Source organism: Passer domesticus, chromosome 1 (genome assembly GCF_036417665.1).
Source record: "Passer domesticus isolate bPasDom1 chromosome 1, bPasDom1.hap1, whole genome shotgun sequence".
In the NCBI taxonomy this organism is placed as follows: domain Eukaryota; kingdom Metazoa; phylum Chordata; class Aves; order Passeriformes; family Passeridae; genus Passer; species Passer domesticus.
Window position 1 is genome coordinate 28,024,907 of NC_087474.1, and position 22,844 is coordinate 28,047,750.

Sequence of the window (22,844 nt, forward strand, 5' to 3'; positions counted from 1 at the left end):
TTAGCAATATCTGAAAAAAAACCAAAACAACAAAATCCTTGAGGATCATTAATGTACTACAATTTTGCAAGAAACAAATGTGGGATGAACACATACATCTTTTTATAACACAAAAGAAAGTTGAATGCACTTTTTAATGTGAAGATCTATATTCTTTTTCCTTTTTAAAATCAAGTCAGCTTTATATGCACAGTTTTGCAAGCAGACATTTGTGAATGGGTATATATTTGGGTTATACAAAAAGTGTCTATTTTCAAACAATAAAGTTCGATTATTTCTTAAGCAGTATAAGAACTTCTTTTAAATGAGCTTAATAAGAAAATAAGAACTTAAGTAATAGATTTTGTAATATGGAATAATGAATCAGAGCAGAGAAAGTACCTGCTCTTCTGGATATTCATAATCACTATAATTAAAGAACTGACAGAGAACATGAAGCTTTTTCCTCATGGCCTTTCATTGAGTCATAACCCCTTCATGACCTTGTAATTTTTATGAAACCATAATAATAAAATAGCATATAAGAACATCTTGCAAAAAAGATATTATGAAACATTGTAAGTCTAAGATAAAATAATCAAAACAAGTCCAGTTAAGAAATCTCATTGGGCAGAAATAAATGGCATAGGAAAAAAAATTAAGAAATTGGAGTAAAAGTCAGTTCTGTTTCAATGAAAATTTCCCATCAATCTCATATCATTGTACATCAATGATCCCTAAGAAAGCCACTGAATTTATAGTCACCCAGTACTGGAAACTGATACTGCACATCAGTATGAATCCATAGACTTTAAATACTTTATTTTTATTACCTTACACAATAGTTCTAAACCCACTGTGCTACACTGTGGTCAGTGTGCTGAAGAAGGGAATCTATCTGCTTGGTGCTTACAATAGCTATCAGAGACTAGTTTTCAAAAGGTGAAATTGCACTTGTTGTCTTGCTCACAGCAAAACACCTGAATAAAGAAATAAAATGCTTGCCGTACCATGGCTCATTTCAACAATCAGGGCCTATACAGGATGGCCTGAATTAATTTATTTTAGAGAAATTCCTTACTAGTCCATGCCAAAACAGTTCACATATGACAGTGTGCACAACTGTTGTTGATAAGGGTGCTGAACAGCATCTCCCTGAAATTGCTCAAGATGCCACACCATAGCAAATACTTATGGGGCCCGTGTAGCTTCTTGAAAATCCACAGCACTTCACTACTCTTTTCATATGTTATGTATATAACCTGATTTAGACTGTTCCTTGCAGAAAATTTCTATTTACAACACTGTATCATAGATATATGAATGACTTACACTTAGTTTTTAAAACACATTATTTCTTCCTCAAACTCAATGAAGATATACAGGTGTCTTCAAATCCCTGCCTTATGTTCCAGAGGCCTCCAACACTGGCCAGCTAACTCATACTTGAATGCAACCTCTCTCCTACACATTTGAGTTTGTACATGATAAGAGGCAATTCTCTAGTCAGATGTTGGACTAGAGATAACTACAGAGAAATAGATAGTAGATAAAAAACTTGTAGGGCAAAGATGAATTGATGGGAACATTACATTAAGGTAGATCCAGCTGCTTCTGGTAATTCCAGGTTTAAAGCAGACTATTCCAGGTCTCTTAAAATGACTAAGTATTCTTGTGTATCCAGCAGAGTGTTTCCATTACTGATGTTGCTGCTAAGTAACAGGATTACTAGATTTTTTTCCACTCTTTATGTTTAATTTAGTACCCATATCTGAAGACTGAAAAGAGGAATTTATTCTAAACTAACATATTTTCAGTTGTGATTAAAGTCAAATGATGATCCAGACATAACGTGATGAAGCTTGTCAGGTTTTGTTGCTGGGATGCAAGAAAACAACACTGACAAACACTGGTTCCTTCCATTCCTAGTAGATTTAGGCTGGATTTATATGTGCTATACTGCCTTTAGTGCTCACTATCTTTACCATTTCTAGACCCAACATAAGACCTGAGTAACTAAGTCCACAAAGACAAACTGCTTTTGAGTCTGGGACAAGTTCTTTAACTGTGATGATGGTTCCTTCCATGAATCAATGGATACACTGCTAAGATCACATGCAAGGCAACACCAGAGTTCAGGATAGGTGTCTCACACTGTAAAGATCAGCCTGACAGAAGTTCATGCTCACAAAACACTCTGTGTGGGGGAAGACTGAGAAACAGGAAAGAGAGAGAACTGACAGGCAGCATATGACAAGATAGTAACCTAAAGAAACATGTAAATGGAGGACTGAAAGCAAGATCCTTTTGTTCTGTCTTCTCTGCTAGCATTCAAAATGACAATCAGGCATATATTTCTGTTGAAAATTTGTATGCAGCATACTTGAGAACACCTATGGTGTTTCCCTACTGTTTTATTAAAGCTTGAAGTATGAACAAATGCACACATCAGACAGCTGACTGCTTTTCCTGCTGTAAGCACTGATTCTAACCCGCCACTCAACCCTTTCAATTATACTCTATTGCATCACACACAACAGCTTCACTTCCAACTCCAGCTTTAAACACACTCATTGTGATGCACACAATAACAACAACAAAAAAAATTAAACTAAATTTCAAGTCCTGTCCTTTATTGTTTTCTGGGGACCTTCTATGATTTTGGCTATCTCAGGAGATGTTTTCTTGGCTATGTTATGTAGAAGTTTATTTATTTATTTTAGTAAACTCAAACCTAACATGTGGATTTAAATTATTTTTGTCCTTTTAAGGTTTTAATTCCCAGTGTTTGTTTTAGTCACGTTCATATGAAAAGACATTTAGGTTATGATTTCTCTTTTCCTTCCAATGCATTTCACAAGAGAGCTTTTATTCTCTTTTAGACTACTAGTGGCAGGGACAAAAGCGATATTTCTGACAATATGGAAGTTGGGGAAATAGAATATAAATAAACTGGTGAAAGTGGCTCACCTCAGAAGTAATCCTCCCCACTGCTGCAATCAGAGACAGAAGTTTTGGCTGTGTAAAATAACAGTGAGTCATCATATACTAATATTCTATATTAATATAATTAGAAGAGCTAAGGTGTCCTATTTGTCTCAAGGACACAGCTTTTTTTTTGCCCTTCTAATTAATTAGAAGTTTCAGAATGCAGAAACAGATGAGCATGAAGAGATTCATCTAATCACTACACAGTTACACTATAAGCCAACAGAAAAACAAGTAGCCAATTAAAAAATCCAAATAAAATCAAGGAGCTGTAGAGACCCTTAGCCTAACTAGGTAATAAGACAGGATGATAGTAAACAGGTCTTGGGGCAGTATATTCACAGACTCAGATGGGTTAGAAGGGATCTTCCAGGATCACTGAGCCCAGCTCCTGGCCTGGCAACAGAATCATCCCCAACAGTCACACCATGAGCCTGAGAGTGTTTTCCAAAGGCTTCTTCAACTCTCCCATGCTTGGCGCTGTGGCCATTTCTCTGGGGAGCCTGTGCCAGTGCCCAACCAACCTCTGCCTGAGGAGGCTCTTCATAATAATATGCAGCCTAAAACTCTCTTGACACAATGTCAGGCTATTCCCTCAGTGTCTGTCCCTCTTCTTCCCGACACAGAGAGTTGTAACTGCACTGAGGTCTCCCCTCAGCCTCCTCCAGGCTGAACTGACCAAGTGACCTCAGCTGCTCCTTACATCGCTTCCCCTAAAGGCCCTTCACCATCTTTGTTGCCCTCATTTGGACACTCTCTAACAGTCCGATGTCTTTCTTGTAGTGTGGCACCTGAAACTGCCCCCAGCACTCGATGTGAGGCCGCCCCAGCTCAGAGCAGAGCAGGACAATCCCCTCCCTTGCCTGGCTGGCCATGCTGTGATGCTGAGCTTGATGCCCCCCGGGCAGGGTTGGCCCTCCTGGCTGCCAGGGCACTTCTGGCTCATGTCCATCCTGACACTGATCAGGACACCCAGGACCATTTCCTGGCACTGCTCTCCAGCTTCTCATTCCCCAGTCTGTCTGTACATCCAGGGCTGCCCCATGCTAGGCACAGAATCTGGCATTTTCCCCACTGAACTTAAAATGGTTGGTGATTGCCCAGTTCTCTTTCAAGTCAAGAATACAGGACCAGGGCTAAGTATCTTAAACAGCCCTACAACCGTGAGTGACGTAGCTATTTAGACTCAAAACTCAGTAATCTACTGAGAATGCAACAATGAGCTAGATATTAAGATGCAAAATGAGGAATAGTAAATAAAACTGAGATTAATATGATGTTAGTCAATTGTATAATATTCAGTCCATCTGTTTAACATGTTTATATGGCTAATTTCCAACTAATATTGAAAAAACATATTCCATCTAAAGTAAAATTATTTGATAAAAGTAGGAAAATATTTTCACATCAGAAGAGTACTAAGCATATCTGGACTTTACTGTAGAAAGAAAAGGCAAGACAAAATAGAAGATACATAAAAATGTATATGGATTGAAAGTTGCATAAAACAGAAATATGTGCTTAAAATAACAAAAAGGAGAAATGCTCATTCCTCCTCACCTAAATTTGGAAGTGGAATGCATTGCTTCAATATATGACTTCAGGGAAGAACTTATGACATAAAAAAAGAAAGAAAAGAGGTTGATGTAGATGATAAGAAAATGACCATATAAAAATTTAGAAGGAAACTGAAGTGTCATGTTTCAATTGTTAGTTACTGGAAGCAATATTCTATTTTGGAGTATCTTGTGGCTGCTTTTTAAGTAGCTGGTACGGCCAATAATGAAATGCTTCTCGAGTATGACAAGGTTTCAAGTACTTCAGCTGCTCAGTTAACAAGCAGGGTTACAAATTGCATTAGGTTGCACTAGCTCAATGAGAGCACAATCCAGACAGATGTATTTAACTAAGGATTCTCTCAGAATGCAGCTTGTAAACTCATGTTATCAGTTTGCTTTCAAGAGCTTATATGTTTGAAGACTGCCTCATTTTGTATTCCTCCCTACACTGATAAAACCACCACAGTAGAGATATTAGAGGATAAAGAGCTATAATTAGCTATTTTTCTTTCCCAAACAATGAATATGCAAAGAGAATACTCCTGCTGAGAAGCCAGCACATTCAATTCTGTTTGATGGAGTATATTTGAGGTTGGTTGAGGAAGCATTTTTAAAAGTTCAGAGAGATCAACAGGTTTTTATAGCTGAAGAATCTAGTTTAACTCAAGGGTCACTTTAGCCAAAGTTAACAGAGGATGACCTAGATGGGAAAGTAAGCAAGCCATATACTGGAATGCACACTACTCCTGAAAACCCCCAAATGGTGGGTGGATTACTACTACTCCTAGAAACTTTACAAGGCAGCATTCCTAAGGATACACAGCCATCTAGTGAGTGCTGAAAGATGCTGGTGGAATGGAGCAGATGGCCAGACAGTCTAATGCTGTTCTGCTGGAGGTAGCTACCCTGAGATCCCGGAAAGTTTCATAAAAGTCAAAAACAGTAAGCACCTTTGTGTGCTCTCTTATGTATGGAACAACTTAATAATTTGGGACATTTTTACATGCAAAACTACTATATGGAAGGACAAGCATTTTGAGGAGAAAAACATGGAATCAAATGTAATCCCTGAAGACTGTTTTTGATATCAAAGTAACACTTCTGATGACAGCACTCATGTTCATGCAGAGATTGTGACACTAGCACACTTGAGAATTAAAAATAGAGTTTTCACTATATGCCTGTAAGCTAGGCATGTGGCTTGTGAGCAGCTGCAACACCAACACAAACATTTCTGTCATGCAAGCACCCTTTAAAATGAGTGAACTTGCAAATGTTTTTCAACCATGCTTGTTAACTAGGAGATAAGAGCAAAATTAAATAGGGCTGAACATAACAGTATTCAAAAAAATTGTAGTAGCACTGAAGGTTCAGAAACACAATTTCTGACTGCCTACATGTGCTACACTGCCTTTATCAAACTGAAAATAAAACTACTCATCTACAGCAGGAGATGACAGGCTCATAGCCTATACACATAACAAATTACTACAGCTCAATTAGTGATCTACTTAATAATCTGTGCTTAATTATTGAGATTCCTAGGAACTTTCCTCTCAGTTGCTCACTGAGTATTTGAATTGGTTATAGTCTCTGTTTTGAAGATATATCTATGTGTGTAGGAATATATCACATAGTCTGGTTGAATTTAATTTATAATAACTTGTTGAGAAACTAATCTTGGTAGTTATCAGATTCATTTTTAATCTGAAAAGCTTTGTTGAATCAAATTTCTTATAGATATGTCCTGATACAGATATGTTCTCATTCTGCTCCATATTTTTACAGACAATATTCAATATTGACAAGAATTTTGGCATCACAATGTTTTGGTCAACAGAGTAGAAAAGTTCATTTTCTCTGCAGACAGCACCGTACTAGGAGAAGCCTAAGACTTGCTCTATAATGATTTCAAGACAGAAAAAGAGTCACAAAGAAACCTGAACAAGCTGTCTAAAAGGACATAATCAGCTTAAGACTCCACATGCATATATTTCTGCCCAGGCAGAAGAAATAACTGATAAGGTAATTCTGTACATTTTCAACGTCTGTGGTACTGACAAGGTAAACAGGGTCATTGAGCTACCAGAAAGTAATTGACAGAGCATCCATGTGAAATACTCTAGGCACTAGACCTACTAGCTACAGCTTCAGGTGAGTATGCTTACCTTTGTTTGCACTTAATTTTGGTTTATATAAAGTTTATCTTCTTTCAATCACACTCAGAAACATTCACTACAATGAATTTACTCACTTTTACTTTTTTGAATTCATCTCTATCCAGACAATGGAAGAAATGTTGAAACTATCCCTAGCAGTATAAAAATTGTCTCAGCAAAGCCTTGGCTCTTGTGAAAAGCAGATGCTTAACTGCAATGCCCCTGCGAAGGCATACTTGCCTCAACTAACAGCCATCCCTTCAGAAAAAGTTAATCTAGAGAACTGCTAATTTCATTCAGCAAAAGGCACTGTGACCTTTACTTGCATATTAACACCTCTGATTTGAGCTGATGACCATTTCCCAGATATGCTTCTGAGACACAGTGCTAGCAGTGAGTAATTCCTGACCTTTAGCCATTGAATTAACACCTCTAATTGTAAATGAGAGAGCATTTAAACCAAAACTCTTTCTAATCAAGTAGCTTATAAGACTATTATTTGGCTGGTCTGCTACAGAGTATCAACACCCTCAGACATTGTGAAGGCAATTTTTTTTGCCCCTGAGGCTTTCCTAATTTATATCCCACAGCAGTTGCTCTTACCGTTTGTGTTTTATAAAGCTGTAGTGGGGAATGCTGTGTCTATGGTATTTCTTTGCCACTGAAACAGTGGTTATATATGTCAGTGCTACTTGAAGTTTTTGCTACTTATCACATTTCTTTGTGTATATCTGGATGCAATGTCTCAGCCTGTAACCAAACCACGGTGGTCTGTGGTCTTATCCAGTCTCATAGAAGAAGCAAGTCTGGGCTGGAAAATTTGCATATAGCAGAGATGGGAGACATTAGTATTACACAGATATAATTTTTCACTTTCTTGCAAGATTTCTGATTTTCATTCATTTAGATCTCTAAGTTTAATCTTGAAGCTATGCAGGAAAGATGTCAACCACAATCTCTATGACCTAAGACTATTGTCGACTTATTCAAAGTCAAAGGCATGTCTGTGGGCATTGTCCATGAAAGACTTGTGTCTCTACGGTATCATGATATTGTAATAGAATTGCCCAGGAATGAACAGTTAATGGAACTGGAAATATCAAAATCTTTAATCTCAAGACCAACTAGAAAAAGGTGTTGCAACATTTTTTATTTCCAGTTTAGCAGAAATTTCTCTTTCCTAGAAATGCCAAATATGCTTGTGATAATGTCTCTCTTACATGCCATAGGTCTCTACAGGATGTTCAGTATAGGCTAAATCCTATTAGTCTCCTCTTCCAGAAACTCTTTCTAGGCTTGCTGAACCACTGTTAGTTTTTTCCGCCCTTCCTCCTGATAAAAACTTTGAGGCAAATCCATTTTCCCTGCAGGAAAGCTACCAGATTGATTAAAAGGAGTCCATGTCTTACAAGCTTAAGTTACAGTAATAAACTCATAAATGTATTTAAAGGAAACAGCAAATTCATAAATGTTAGGAGATTTCTTATAATAAAACTAGAATGAACTTTTGGAGTTGGAGTAATAGTTATGTTCTGTTGCGGCTTCTGAGAGGATCTGAACTGAAAAAAAGAATTTCTTCTAATATATTAATATACTTATATATTAATTTACTTAATGTAATTGAAATTATCAAAACCCTTTTTTTTGGGAAAAAAGAAAAAGAAATATATGTGAACTGGTAAACTCCCAAAAGCAAGTATTTGTCTCTGCTTTCCCCTTGCAGCCCTTAGCTCCAGCCCATCCACAACTCTGGACTACTGAACCAGTAGGCAGAGCATACTAGCTTGGGAAAAGAAATAGCTGCTGTCTAATCTGCCTAACATAATTGTGGGTTTGCTATTTTAACACCACTACAACAGCTTGCTGCCTTTTAAAATTGTTTTTATTTTCTTTCCCAGGCTGCAAGGATAGGGTGAAGTTTTCAGACCTGTTTATTTCAAAATTATAATTTTAGGTTATCAGTTTTGCCAACTATTTTTAGCCCAGATATGCTATTGAAATGAGGTACTTAGTCCAGCTGAACTTCTACTATATTATTTTATGCTGGAATCTCCAAGTAAGAAAACAAATGAGCAATGCCAAATGAATCTTTTCCTTAGGGGAACTGAATCACCTAGAGGCTGACAGAAGGTACTAGTTATTTTTGGTCATATACTGGAATATAAAGAAGAAATTAATAGTTATTAGGAATTTGCACAATTCTGACATTCTTCAAAAATATACACCAGGTTTTTTCCAAAAACAATACCTTCTCTATGTTCTGTTGAACAAATATTCTATTCAAAGCAGTTTAATTGTGTTAACAATAGAAGACATCTATTAAAACTGTAGAAAGCTGAAATATAGAGGAGATGAATGGAAAACAAAGGCTCACAAGACTTGATGTAAGTCATAATATTTTATACATCACTCAAAAATCACAGCAAGAAACAGTGCATAAAACCTCGACACACTAAAGTTTTTCTCAGCTAAGAACTGAAGTACTAAGGTCTAGCTGTGTACCAAAGTAGCTAAAACTCTATATTATAGAATCTCAATAATATTAAAAAAAATTCACATGAAGACCAAAAATTACCCAAATGAATAGGGTTTAAAAGTCAGAGAGTATGAACTTAAATGGCTTCTATTTTGAGTACAAAAAAATCTGCAGCTGTTAATGACTAGTGATTTTTGTTTGCTTTATTTGTGATGTATATATAGAAATGCGTGTGTGTTAGAAATTGCAACTGAAACACTCAGTTCAGTGGTATCTCAGCTTAGATAAAGACCCTCGGGATCAAACTAGTTGTTAAGGGTGTAGGCTTTAAACATCTAAGTTGCTTTGAGGACTTGTTAATGACTTACCCACAGAGAACAAGACAAAGTCTTTGCTTCTCAAAGACTGGACTGGGTGCTACCTCTAGATATCCCTGTTTTTTCTTTAGCAAGTGAAGCACAGAGGTATTCAAACTCACAGTATGGAAATCATTATTTTCACATCAAAATATACTGATAATCTACAGAGACAAAAGAGGTAACAGCATTATTCAAGACAGTTATAGCATAACTTGATTCTGAAAACTATCATATAACAAACCTGATATTGAGCCCTTTAATTCAAAAGAGCTAGGATTTTAGAGCTTATTAAAATGATACAGAATAAAACAGGCCTGGTTTATGCTGCCTTCCCATCCTATTTTCCTCAACGTCAGCACAACTTACAAATGTTTTCTGTCAGCTTTTTCTCTTCATGCCTGTTTTCCACTGTCATCATGCACTTTGTTTTCATCAGTCTCTCTGCCCTTCTCTGACTGTGGTAACTAGATTTCTCCAGCTCCAACATTCTATTAATTACGTGTCCAAAATACTTATATGATGTTTGTTTGCCTGCACTCCTGAAGCACTGGCAGTGCACTTGTTCAAAGCCTTGATCACCCGCTGAAGATTTTCCAGGCACTTTCTCAGCTTCAATAGCCTGTTTCTGGCTATAAAAAAGGAAGGCAAATAATGTATTTTTTGAAAAGGATGAGAAACCATTCTGCAGTTACTCAGACTCCAAAGCCTTAAGAAAAATTAGGCAAAGAGTTTATTTCATCTTTCTGCCTTCAATAAGCTTAGTCCAGGAGCTGCTTGTATGTATATACTCAGCAAGGCTCCATGGTGTTAATCTTGTTGAAGTGTTAAAACCTCATGAGCAGCTACAGAAACAGAGCTGGGGGGATTGAAACCTTCCTTTGTGCTCTATCTGTGGAACCTTGCCTGCATGCTGAATCCTTTTCTTTCCCTCCTCAACACCCCCCAATGATGTCAATAGCAGTGAAATATCTTTGCTTTCAGTAAGTTAATTCCAAAAAAGCACTGATAAAATAGGGGGATATTACAGAACTGGAAAAAGCCTTCAGATGGACTCCTCACCAGGTCTGAGGAGTATGACAGTAACCTCAAAGCAGAACCAGTTTATATCTGAAAAGTGTCAGACAATTTGTCAATAGGGGAAGAATGGCTATAGCTCCCTGCAGGCAGAAGAATGTAGCTGAGGATCTTTTATTAAAGCTGTGGCCTCTATTCACTTCATTCATTTTGTCTACAGCTCAGCCCACAGCTTGCTGTTGGCAGCATGTTGTTGCCTGACCTCTCTAGTGCACAAATTTTAGCATCAAAATACCCTGACGAAAACAATTTTAGGCCAGCTTCCTAGGAAACTGAGGTTTGTGCAGTAAGACATAAATATACATAGATTTTTCTTTAACTCGCAACTGAATATATGGGTTGATTTACACCAAAGAATTACAAACTCTAATAATATTTTATGCATAAAAGGTTTGTGAAATTCATGGTTAATTAGAGGAAACTCTCCCTGTGTCTCCTGCTGAGCTCAACTCCTAATGTTTCCTAAAGACAGAAAGAATATGAAAACTCCAACCATGGGGCCGGGCTAGGAACAGAGACAGTCACCCTTTAACGATAGTTTTCACTGTATTAAGTGTGAGATAATTCAACCAAGAGACAGGTTCTTATGAAACCATGCTTAATTCATTTTGCTGCCAACAGAACTCCTGTTGACGTCTCTGTGCTGTGTCACCCAGCACTGAAAAATGCTTCTGTCACACTGAAGGGCACTTTAGCATATCTCAGGCTTTCTGACAAACATTGTTCTCACAAAGCAAATACTTCATCCTTTCTTATGCAGCTCTTTGAAATCAAATTTCAGGGCAAGAATCACTCAAGAGGAAAAAGAAAGCTGAATGCAAGAACTTTGGTGAATGGAAATAGGAAGATAAAAACAAGCAATAAGCAAAGAAAACAGCCAATTGCAATTCAAAATTATTTGCTTCACTTTAGAAAACTACTAGGTGAAGAAAACTTTTTGAGGTTATTAAAATGAATAAGTATAACCAATAAAACCTTATTTGTTTTATTAAATTAGTTATAAAAGCCTCAGTGTTACTATTTCTTGCTGACATATTCTTGCATACTTGCTGGATCTGACCTTGTAGTCTAACCAAAAATATGCAAAACAAATGATCTTCCAGGAAAGTTCAGCAATTCAGTTAAGTGCAGGTGATTTAATAAATAAAGTAGCATTCTACTTTTGTAACAGTTTGCACTTGAAGATTTGCATGTGTTCAATTTCCAAAAAGAATAGGGATTAAATTTTAATTTCATTAAATTCACTGTGTAAGTGATTCCAATGCATACAATAAGTTTCACCCTGAAATTCTATTTCTGTGCACATCTTGTTTTCCTCATGTTTTTGTGGTTGGCACCTTATTTATCTGACTAAGTGTGAGTCACTTTAATATATATATTTTGTTTTTAGTACTTTAGAGTTTATGAAGCATTTGCCTGTGCAGATGTCTGAACATATTGCTGTACAAGTGCAAATATCAATATGGTACAGAGTTTCTTCAGAATTTTTAAATGATTAGGTTTCTGTTTAGGATATTATGCAACTGATAGAAATTATTTATACTCACTTCTGAAATACAAAAGAAATCTCTGACTATATTATGACTCCAACAGTAGTCATGAGTATTACACTGAATAGATCTGTAAATTCATACTGGTTAAGGTAAAAGGAGGAAAAGCAATATAAAAAAGGAAGCAAAAGGAGAAGAATGTTAAATAAGCAACAGCAATGAAGGAAAAGAAAAAAATGGAAAAGATGACAGAAAAGGAAAAAAAACCCATAGTCAGGGAAACAGAACATTTAATATATATGTCTATACAAACATGCAAAAATGTATTGGCAAAAATTCATTACCTGCCCTTTTGCAACTGATTTTCTCTACTAGATGGCTACGTATGCTTCCCCTCCTGGAGACACACAGTAATTTTCCAGCAGTTGTTTTGTTGCTTTGGTTATTATTTTTTTGTTTGTTTGCCTTTTTGATTGTTTTGTTTCTTTTTTTTTTTTTGGCAGGGTTGGGGGTGTGTTTCTTTTTTGGGGGGATAGGTGGGAATGGGGATTTTTTTTGTTGTTGTTTTTAGGTAACAAGAACATGGCAACCTATTTGCTCAAAATTATTTTGACATCTGAACACCTCTGTCCATTATTTTACAGTGCATCTCTTTTCTTAACTTCAGTTCACAGTCTACAAGGCTATTCAATCAACTTAATCCTTGCTCAGCTGTAAGAATGGCTACTGTTAAATCTGCAACATTTCCTTTGCCCAAATGATCAGGGAAGCCCATTAGGTGAATTGAACACACCTCACTTTGGCAAAAAGGCACTATCCCTCAGTTTCTAAATTATATTTATTTGATCTGTTTTTCTTTCTTTTGAAGTTTGTTCCCTGAACAGTCTTGGTTTTAAGTCAGACTGGTTGTGTGGATGGCATTTTTGGATTTCTGAAATTAATGGATCACAGAATGGGTAAGGCTGGAAGGGACCACAGCTGGTCCATCTGCTCCAACCTTCCTGCTCAAGCATCCTAGAGCACATGGCATAGAACTGCGTCCAGACAGTTCTTGAATATCCCTAGTGAGGGAGATTCCACAGTCTCTCTGGAAAATCTGTTTATTTATATATTTTAGTTCTCAAATTATTCCATATACTAATTTCTTCCACCTTCTAGAGATCTTCAAGTAAGGGAGCCAAATGAATAAAAAAGGTCCTGAGTCTTCTAGGTTTTATGCTCCCACCTCATGCACAATCACCTGCCCACCTGCACCTCTGGGCTCAAAATTATCCTCCTTAACTGGATTGTGACTGAAGTAAGGCAATTGACTACACTCAGGTGGTTTGATATGCACGTTTGCTCACTTTGGTTAAAAATAAACCAGAGGTTTTTGTCAGTCATGGCTATTTTAATATACTAATTGCATCAGTAGTCACTCAAGATTAAAATTTTAATAGCTAAAATAATTATTGAAGATAAAGTAGAAAAAAAACCCCACAGAATTTGACAAAGAATAGTTGTCTTTTCTTTCATGCATTTTAATTTGAGGCTTCAGTGCCAAAACATATTAGAAACACTGAGCCACCTGCTTTATTTTCTCCTTTTCATTAGGCTTACTCTGAATATTCATAGTTCTCAACAGACAGATTAATCCTAATGTTATCTTGCATCATTGATCTCTCTCTGAAATAAAGGAAAACAGAATATCTAGCACTTCCCAGATTATGGTCTTCTGGCCTATAAATACAATATTAAATCTAAAGTTAATTTTGAATACTGTGTATTAACCAAATAATTTTTTCTTTGGCTTTCAAAAATGACATTTCTGTGGTTGCTATGGAATAAATCCTGCATAAGTTTAAAGTTTCTTTTAAACATAAAACAGCTTTAGTTAGGTCAGGTAGTATTTGGGATAGGCTCAGCTCAAATCAAAACCATAATACTGCAGTTCAGAGATCCAAATGAAAGATTCAAAACAAAAAGTGACCATATTTATATATTTTTTTAGTGCCCTGAAAATGGCCCCACATGGGACTATAACACAATTAGCCACCCATGAATAAAAACAATAATTCATAAAGCCACAACACAGAAAGTCAGATTCAATGATAAAGATTTACACTCTATCTTGAATTAAATAATAATACTTGTATATATTTTAAAAAGTAGTCAGCATGCAGTTGTCTGAACTGTTTCTTAATATTCAGTATATATATATATAAATAATTATTTATATATATCAGAGGAAATTCTGCATACCTTTTTTCAACCACCTAAAAAGTTTTGGAAAGTTGAGAACTTGCTGGTCTGCTTGACTAATATCTTTCGCTGTACTGAATTCTCCAGAAATGTCTAGTACTGCAGTTCATAGGTGTCCCAGTAGCTGAAGGAAACCAGGGTCACAGAAAGTTGCAGAGGCAGTCTGAGAGATCATTGAAGATTACCATAAAAATTGTAAATGTACAGACTTTTATTTCTGATATAAATTCACATTTTATGACCAGTTATCACCTTACTAAGACCCTAGATAAAGGCTTGCAACACACTCTTTATGGTGGGATTCATGGAGAGAAAAGCTATTTTTTTCATGGGAATGGACATGAGAAGTAATAAATGTATGAAGAATATGTTACTACAGTACTTGAGCTTTTAGGTGTTTCTATTTTTTTTAATACTGGTTGCTAAACTGGAACGCTAAACCTCCAGCTTGGGCACCTAGGTTGTAGATAAGTGATTCCAAGTGGTATTTAGAGATAGCCAGTAAGAAACACTGAGGAAAATTACACACAAAAACCTATAAACTCTTTGGATCATATATGCTCTATTAACCACAAAGGCATATTTTCTTCTAGGAATAACATAAATGAAGAAGCCAGAGGAAAACAGAACCTTATATTTGGGAATTGCAAAGAAATTATTTAGTCAGGAGATACATCCGTGCTGACAAATAGGTAGATAGATCCTGAAATTCGTAGATAATTTCAACGAAGAATAAAATATATAGCCAAAACCAACAAAAAATGTTTAAGCAAACAGTTTATTACTTGTTAACACATTAACCAATTAACATTATGGAACAGATAAGCCAAACCTGTTGATCAACTGGAAAGATAAATCAGAATGTGTTAGTGTTTTTTAATACATGGATTCCTACTCTTCACTTAAAAAAAAAAAAAAAAAAAAAAAAAACAAACAAAAAAACCCCCAAAAAACGGACTGGTTTGAATTTAAGTTTTCAGGACAGAGAAAGTTCCCTTTCTCTGAGAAGAACATTACCTGTATACTAACAAGACTAATAAATGGTCCCCTGCAGCATTAGAGTGAGACTCCTCTTTTGGAAACAGAATAAGAGAAATATTTAGACAGTACTACCACTAAAACATTTTTAATCAAATGACAGTGAAGGTGGACTGGCTGCAGCAGGAGCAACAATTTGTTTTGGTTGGTGGTTTAGAACCTATTAAGAAAATTTGGAAACTGAATTGAGAGATAAAAGCTTCTGGAAGAGCAGTTTTGTAATCACTCTAAAAGAAAAGTGGGCTTTATTGCCAAAGAAGCAAGTAATTTTAAATGAAAAAGAACCCCACAAAACTTCATTCTCCCATGACTAAAAACTAAAAGTATAACCCTTGTCTCCTTTTTTGTGAGTAAAAAAACCCACCATTTATCCATTGTTTTAGCAACTTTAATGCATTAAAATTATTCTATTTTGATTGCATCAGAAACAAAAGGCATCAAACACAAAAAAGTGAAGAAATTTTTCTGGCTGCACTTTGGTTTGGGCTTGATACATAGATTTCCAGTCAAGTGAAAGAATTTAATTCTTATGACAGAGAATTTTTAGTAAGGAGTTACTCTGAGTCTTTGGCAGGTAATGAAACAGTAGGGGGAAAAAAAATCTTACAGTCTGCTCTCATTTTTATGGGAGCCAAGACTCCTTTACAGATCCATCACAGGGAAACATCCTTGCCATTTTATTCTTAATTGCTTTAGTATATGAGTCACCATTATTTTTAAATTACAGGGAATTTTAAAGAACACATGACTATGTGCACTTATGAATAAATTATGCCTTTGAATACTTCACAGGAAGTTGTGGCCTAATATAACATCTAAGATATATAATAGTATCCATCATTGTTGGCTAAGACAAATATCACAGCAGTCAAAAAGCAGAGTTCCTACAACAGTCAGTGGAAGCTGCTTATCAAATTATGTACCCCACATGGACAAAATAATAGCATTCTCCACACTGCATAAGTGGAAATTTTAGTAAGTCCAAATACGAAGCAATTAATTACTACATTTAAGTAGGATTTTTTCCCCAAATAAATACTATTCCTTCTTCACAAAAAAAGAATGCCAATTGCTTTCATTTTTTTAATAATAGTTACACCAATGATGGAAGAAGACATTTAGCCTGTGTTAGCATTGGAAAAAAAAATACCCCAAACATCTTACTTTTTATGTGCTCTTTTTCCTGTTTCACATCAGAACTTTCTATAATTATGCTGCATAATAAGCTGGATAACATCACAAGGAGAATTATTTTTTAATGGTCATTTCCCTCCATCAAAGGACTTGGAAACAATCAAACCTGAATTAAACAAAAGAACAGGCAGCTGAGGAGAGCAAGAAGTGTCAGCGGAGTTTCTCTTCATTCGGATTCCATAGCAACTACAGTTAGCTTTTGCAACAAATTACTGTGAATTCTAAAGCTGTGTATTTCCACATCAGAGCCCCAAATTTCAGCTCACAAGAAGTGTGCAGGGGATCCATCAGTAGCAATGCAAGATGAAAAATGGTCATGCTCATGGTGCTGGGAAGGCAGCTCAAATGGCACACAGCCCTGACATTCAACCATGTTTCCTTTGGATTGTGCCTTCACACACCTGGCAAGCAGGATCAGTGAACCATCCAACCACCTCAAACACATCAAGTAAGAGAACCTATGTAGCCTTGTCATACCAATTCCATCTTTGGGGTCCTTTCCATCCTCAGATTCTGCCACATAAATTCTCATTGAAGGTAAGAGCTTTTTTCATAAAGGCTTAGCCCTGTATTTTGACATTGTAAAGCAGCTGTGATGAGCCATGGTGCACACACATGTGGGAAAGTCACAGGCCTTTCTTTGAGGGTTCAGCAAAGGCCAAGGTAGCTGCTGCCACATACTGCAATCCAGAATTCCTCATGCCTTTATTGCCCATTATAAGAAGACATAAAAATACTGATTTCTCACATCACAACCAGAATTTTATTCTGGTCTTCTGTAATCCCATAGAGTTTTCAAAATAGCATGAAAAATAACACACTAATTTTCCTGTAAAAATGTACTTCCAATAAATTCTCCAGGCTGACCATCAAGGAATGGAGCTCTTTTTTTGGTGAGCCTAATGGCAATATTTTGTGAAAATAATCAAGGAAGTAATTAGACTAAAGCTAATTTGTTATCTTCACCTTATGCCACAAAGTTTTAAAGTGAAGGAAAACTTTATATATTGTTTATATATTTGTATATATTGAATTTTACCCAGTTACAGTTTGTCTGATTGATTTGAACTCTGTAACAACTGTAGAGTGAACTACCTGAACCTATGAATTATTGTATTCATAAAGGAGAAATGAGCGTTTTCACTTGGTGAATCATAATTCTTTCATATTCTCTCATCTTTCTAGGATGAAATAGATTGTTTTCAGCATTAATTACTTCAACATTCTGCTTCAGCACAGTAATATATTTGCCCTGTGTTACAATAGCATATATGAGCATATTGCTTATATAGCAAAACTCCGTAAATAGCTCTGTCAGTCTGCAGTTATTTGGCATTCAGAAACACTCTGAGGAAAAGACATTCGTATTTAGCAACATTTTCTTATTAAAATAATTAAAACAAAACTTCTCTTTTATGGATATTTTTTTCCTTGTTTTCTAATGTAATTTTCTAAAGAACTTCCAGCATCCACAGCAGTCAAGACACAAGTTGTACCATGCAGTCCATAGGCAAAGGCATTAAGGGAAGTTCAGATATAATTCCTGCTGATACTTCAGGTAAAGGGAGAAGAAAAATAAAGCACATTTGGATAGTCTACTCATCTCCTTCTAGGTAATTTAGTGCATAATTAGACATAGAGAGTCTCTTTATAATCTCTGGAATACAAAAACAATGCCTGTTTCATCTCTTATTAATGGTGATTATGACCTATTTAACAGCATAAAAACTTTTCCAGTTTAATCAGATAAAGTGGTTACTCTTTTGCCTACAGTCTATTTTAAGATTAGTCTTCATGGACCCCCTGGCACTCCAAGAGCTTTGAATGTTTCACACAGTTTTGCAAACCAAGTATTTAAGTAAACCAAATTCAACATAATTGGTATTTATTTTTCATTCTTCTTTGCACATGTAATGTCTGCTACATAGAATTCTCCCTTCCCACTATGTTTCCTCTCAGAAGAGGCATTGGTCATGTATATTGAAGGATAACAAATTCTCACTTTCCCTATTTTGTGCAATCACTGAGTTCACCCAGCAGAAATCAAGCCTCAAGCTAAAATTTTACTATTGGACCAGTAAAAATGAAGTGTTATCTGAACTACAGATGCTGGAAACACCAGTGCTATTTTTTTCAGAGAGATTTGTAACCTAATGAATTAAAGGAATTTCATTATTCTGCAGCCACACATGCAATTTATGTGCTCCAGAATGATAGCCTCTAATAGCAACCCCAGTAAAGACAAACTAATAAAAAACCTCTGCTTTATGCTTTCCAGAAAGAAGACACTACATTGTCAACACAACAGCAAGTTTAAAACTAGAGGGCAAAGGGTTTATTGTGTAATCTGCCATCAAGCTAAACACTGTCTGGGCACACCATATGATTTTTCTTTATCAAGACTGTTGTCATTTTGCTGAGCTTTCCACTAGTTTCCTCTTTAAAGTGGTTAATTTCATTGCACTCCAGAAGTAAGGGTTAGGATGTAGGAGTTTGAGGAGGTAGCATGAAGATAATTTTAAAACAAACAAAAAACTTTTCTGGTGAAAGAATTTGGCAGCAAAAATTAAGAAACCAGATTCACTTGCAACAAGTTGACCCCATTTTCCAACTCAAATATGACTTTATGTTAACCTCAAAATAAAGTCATAAGGAAAAAAAACATAATTACGTTTCCAAAAACCACAAACATCAAAACCCTTTTAGAAATACTATAGAATAAAAATTTATTCCTTTTAGAAGTAAGAATTACTCAGTAAGGGCTGGGAAAGGGCACAAGAATTGTTAGAATTTCAGCTACAAGTATTTTCCTGTACCTGGGTGATAACAGAGGTTTGCATTTTAGGAAATTATGCTTATAGCAGTTTCACCAGACAAAGAATCATAAATTCTTATTGGCAGCCCATTTGCACTCACTTTCAGCTTTTTATAAGGACAAAGAGGTCTGGAAAAGAAGATTTCTAGGCTCAAGATAGAGTACTTGAACATCAATCCCCTTAGTAAGTAACTTATTCCCAAGGTGCTACTCCTATTTAAAAATACTAAAATAATGTTCAGGTTTTTTTTCAAGGCTTTGTTGCCACATCTATCACTGTTTCCCAACAAGTCCAACACTGACTCTGCTTTTCTTGTTATCACCTGTTTCCTGTTTTAGGAGAACTCAGGGGAAAAAAAAAATCCAGAAACATCCAAAACCCCAAACTCCCCATAAAACTGTAACATCCCATTTTTTTAAATTTTCATTGAAATGAACAAAACATAAAGATTCTCTTTTTTTATTGTGCAGGTATGGCCCATGAAACTTCTTCTATAGCTTCAGTGAAGCCTCTCTGCTATGATATCTTCATGTTGATTAATAATGTCTATAGGCTGTGCATATTTGGTGAGATGTTAAGAATGAGAGCCTATGACAAAACTAGGAGGCCAGACACTGTTTTTGTAAAATATGGCTTTTATATTTCCTTAACAATTTTTGCTCCCTGCTTAATTTCATTTGCATACTTGTTTTGCATTTCTATATCATATATACCCAGCAAAACAAGAGATTTTCTTTTCAGATATCAACATTTCCATTGTTTCTACTATTTGGTGCATTAAAAACCCCCCAAAATTTAATAATTTACAGTTCTTAAACAGGGAAAAATACTCAGTGCCTTGCCCTATAGCTCATCATCTCTTCCTTTGTCATCATACTCTTTTATTTTCCTTTTAGCTAATTTACTTGAGTACTTAAGAGAAAAAGAGTTGCCAATAATGGAGAAACAGCCATAAACTCCTACCAAACAAGAGCCAAACCTGAACCACACCTAAAATTAAGCATTTCTCTAGGCCTTTATAAAGGAAGTGAAGTTTCAGTTACCAGCAGATGATCAAGTATCCTGTAAACAAGGAGTAAAATAGATTCAATCTTTAATCTCCTTTGAGAAATCCCTGCAGAAAATAGTGACCTCTAAGTTTAAGACTTGACTTCTAAAGCATTTTATATAATTCCAGTAAAATTTAAATTCACATACTTAGAATTCTAGTGTATCGTTAAGAATCTTGGTGACCCCTAACAGAGTCTCAAACTGTTAGATTATAAACTTGACCAGTCTCTAGGGTATTTCAATAGCATTCATCTGATTTCATTAGTCTTGCCTCAAAATCTCCATTCCACCCCAACAGTCACAACTTGGGCTGCTAACCACTACAAAAGACACTTCCTCAGAGGAAGAGACTTAAAAAAAGGTCAACAATCAACACTATGTATTTCTAACTACACATATGCACAATGTTGAACATCACTGGTAGCTTAGAAACATTTTGTAGGTCTCACCCTGAGGAACTATCCATACATTTCACAAGAAGTATTGCTAAGTTGAAGTTATACAGATATATAAAGAAGCCACAGAATACAAGATATTAGCTGTCCTAACAGCACTTAATGTTACATTATCTCTGCTGTCTAATATTTTGCAGTGCCAAAGTCTTGAAAATTTCAAGTAAGTTAAATTTAACATCTTCACCCTGCCCAGCAAGCCACTGAATTTTATGAGCATTTTCAGCATGTAGTCTCAGCGTGAAATTCCCTTTAAAAAGCAGGCAGACATATGTACCAATTTAAACTAACAGAAGGATACACTTCCCTGTTTCACAAGAAAGTTAAGCTGCTGACAAACAAGGTGACAGGGATAAGGTCTTAATTTGAGTAAGATAGTGTCTTTCCCATATCCTTCCCCCCAAGGCTGGAAATTTAACTTGTAACAATCAGCAGCAACTCCACAGTAAGTTTGTGTTGAGTTCCAACTGCACTTTGCAGTTACAGAAAGAAATATGAGACAGGTTATTAATTTATCTAAAGGAGATAAAGACAAGTCTGAGCCTCAGACAGATAATATTCAGTAATATTCCCTCTCTGCTGGACACCGTGTTATTGATTCCTGGGGGGCATAAGAGTGGTGTCAGGTCAGGAGAAAATTACTACAATGCTATTTTTGCACTAGAAACACAGACTTGAGCCTTTTGACAGCCCTAAACAGTCTAAATAGGCAAAATACCCAGAGATAGTATTGTTCTTTTTGTGATAACTATATTTGTGACACACAAACTATACTCCTCACATATGCTCCCTGTATGCAAATTCCTTCATTTTTTCATGCTTATCTCATTAAAAACACTTCTATTGAAGCCATACCTGGAAGTTTCTTCAATCCAAAGCTACATCATATTTTTCCCTGTTTTTTTCTTTTTTTCTCAGGTTTTTTTTTTTTTTTCCTGTTGCCATCTGGAGATTACAGACACCCGGGCTAAAATACTTATTATACATATTCAGCCAAATATGCAATATTTGTCTTCAACAGGCTGTTGTACCTACCTCAGTAATGACATTGCTTAGCACATGACAGTACATTTTCCCTCGGTAGCCTCTCCCCAGTGGAGGAGCTATGGCCTACACTACAGACCAAAAAGACCACTTGACCAGTAAGTGACGGTGGAGGGTTACTTGCAGCACTTCAGTGTTACTGCAATTGCTATCATGAATATATATTTGAACCTTGTGCCAAGGGCTTGAGTGCACTGACAAGGATTCAACTGGCCCATTTCAGCTGAGACCTCCACCCACTTGGTCTCAGTTCACAATAATTCCCTGATTAGAAGAAAAAAAACAAACAAAAAAACCCCAAAAAAACCAAACAAAACAAAAACCCCAAAAAAACCAACCAAACCCACCAAAAAAACCCAATCAAACCAAAAAAGCTAACAAAGAAACCACAAACCACAGTGGAAAGTCATGACAGGTGACCGATCAGTTACACATGCACCATTTACCAGGAAGTATTAATTAAGAAAAGCAAATTCTTCTGTGACAAACGTACTCAAGAACAACTACGTTGAAACCAATCTTCAGAAAGTTGAGTTTTAGGAAAAAAACAAAACAACTTTTGACAGCTTTTATCTAAAATGTGTTTGAACTGACCTCTGGAGTATGATTCAAATTATATTAAATTTGCCGCATACAACTGTAAAGAGACCATTCTGTGACACACAGTTTGCAGCCTCAGGATAAGAGAAACAAACATATTTGACAAAGAAAAGCTATAAGAAAGGTGCCAAGGATAGAAAAGAGGCAGGTACAAATAAGGCAATAAGCAATTTTCACAGCATATGCCTATTTTTCTGCTAGTACATAACTTAATTACTTTTAAATTACTGTTACAGTGGAAAAGCAAAGCTCCTTTGAAGGTCTCCTCCTAAGCCTTCTTTTAGTCCTCCTGAAGCCATCCACTCTTCAAAGGGGTTTTCCTCAG

General features: G+C 36.0%; 1 long non-coding RNA gene across 1 annotated transcript in view; it reads right to left on the reverse strand.

The window, feature by feature from the left end:
* Positions 1-6,221: 6,221 nt before the first annotated feature.
* Positions 6,222-22,844, reverse strand: part of LOC135295573 (uncharacterized) — a 67,600-nt gene continuing 50,977 nt past the window's right edge. Inside the window, exons 9-10 of the long non-coding RNA XR_010357697.1 lie at positions 14,326-14,488; positions 6,222-10,149 (exon numbers count right to left, since the gene is read on the reverse strand). This is a non-coding gene — a long non-coding RNA (uncharacterized LOC135295573). The remainder of the gene's footprint in view (positions 10,150-14,325; positions 14,489-22,844) is intronic.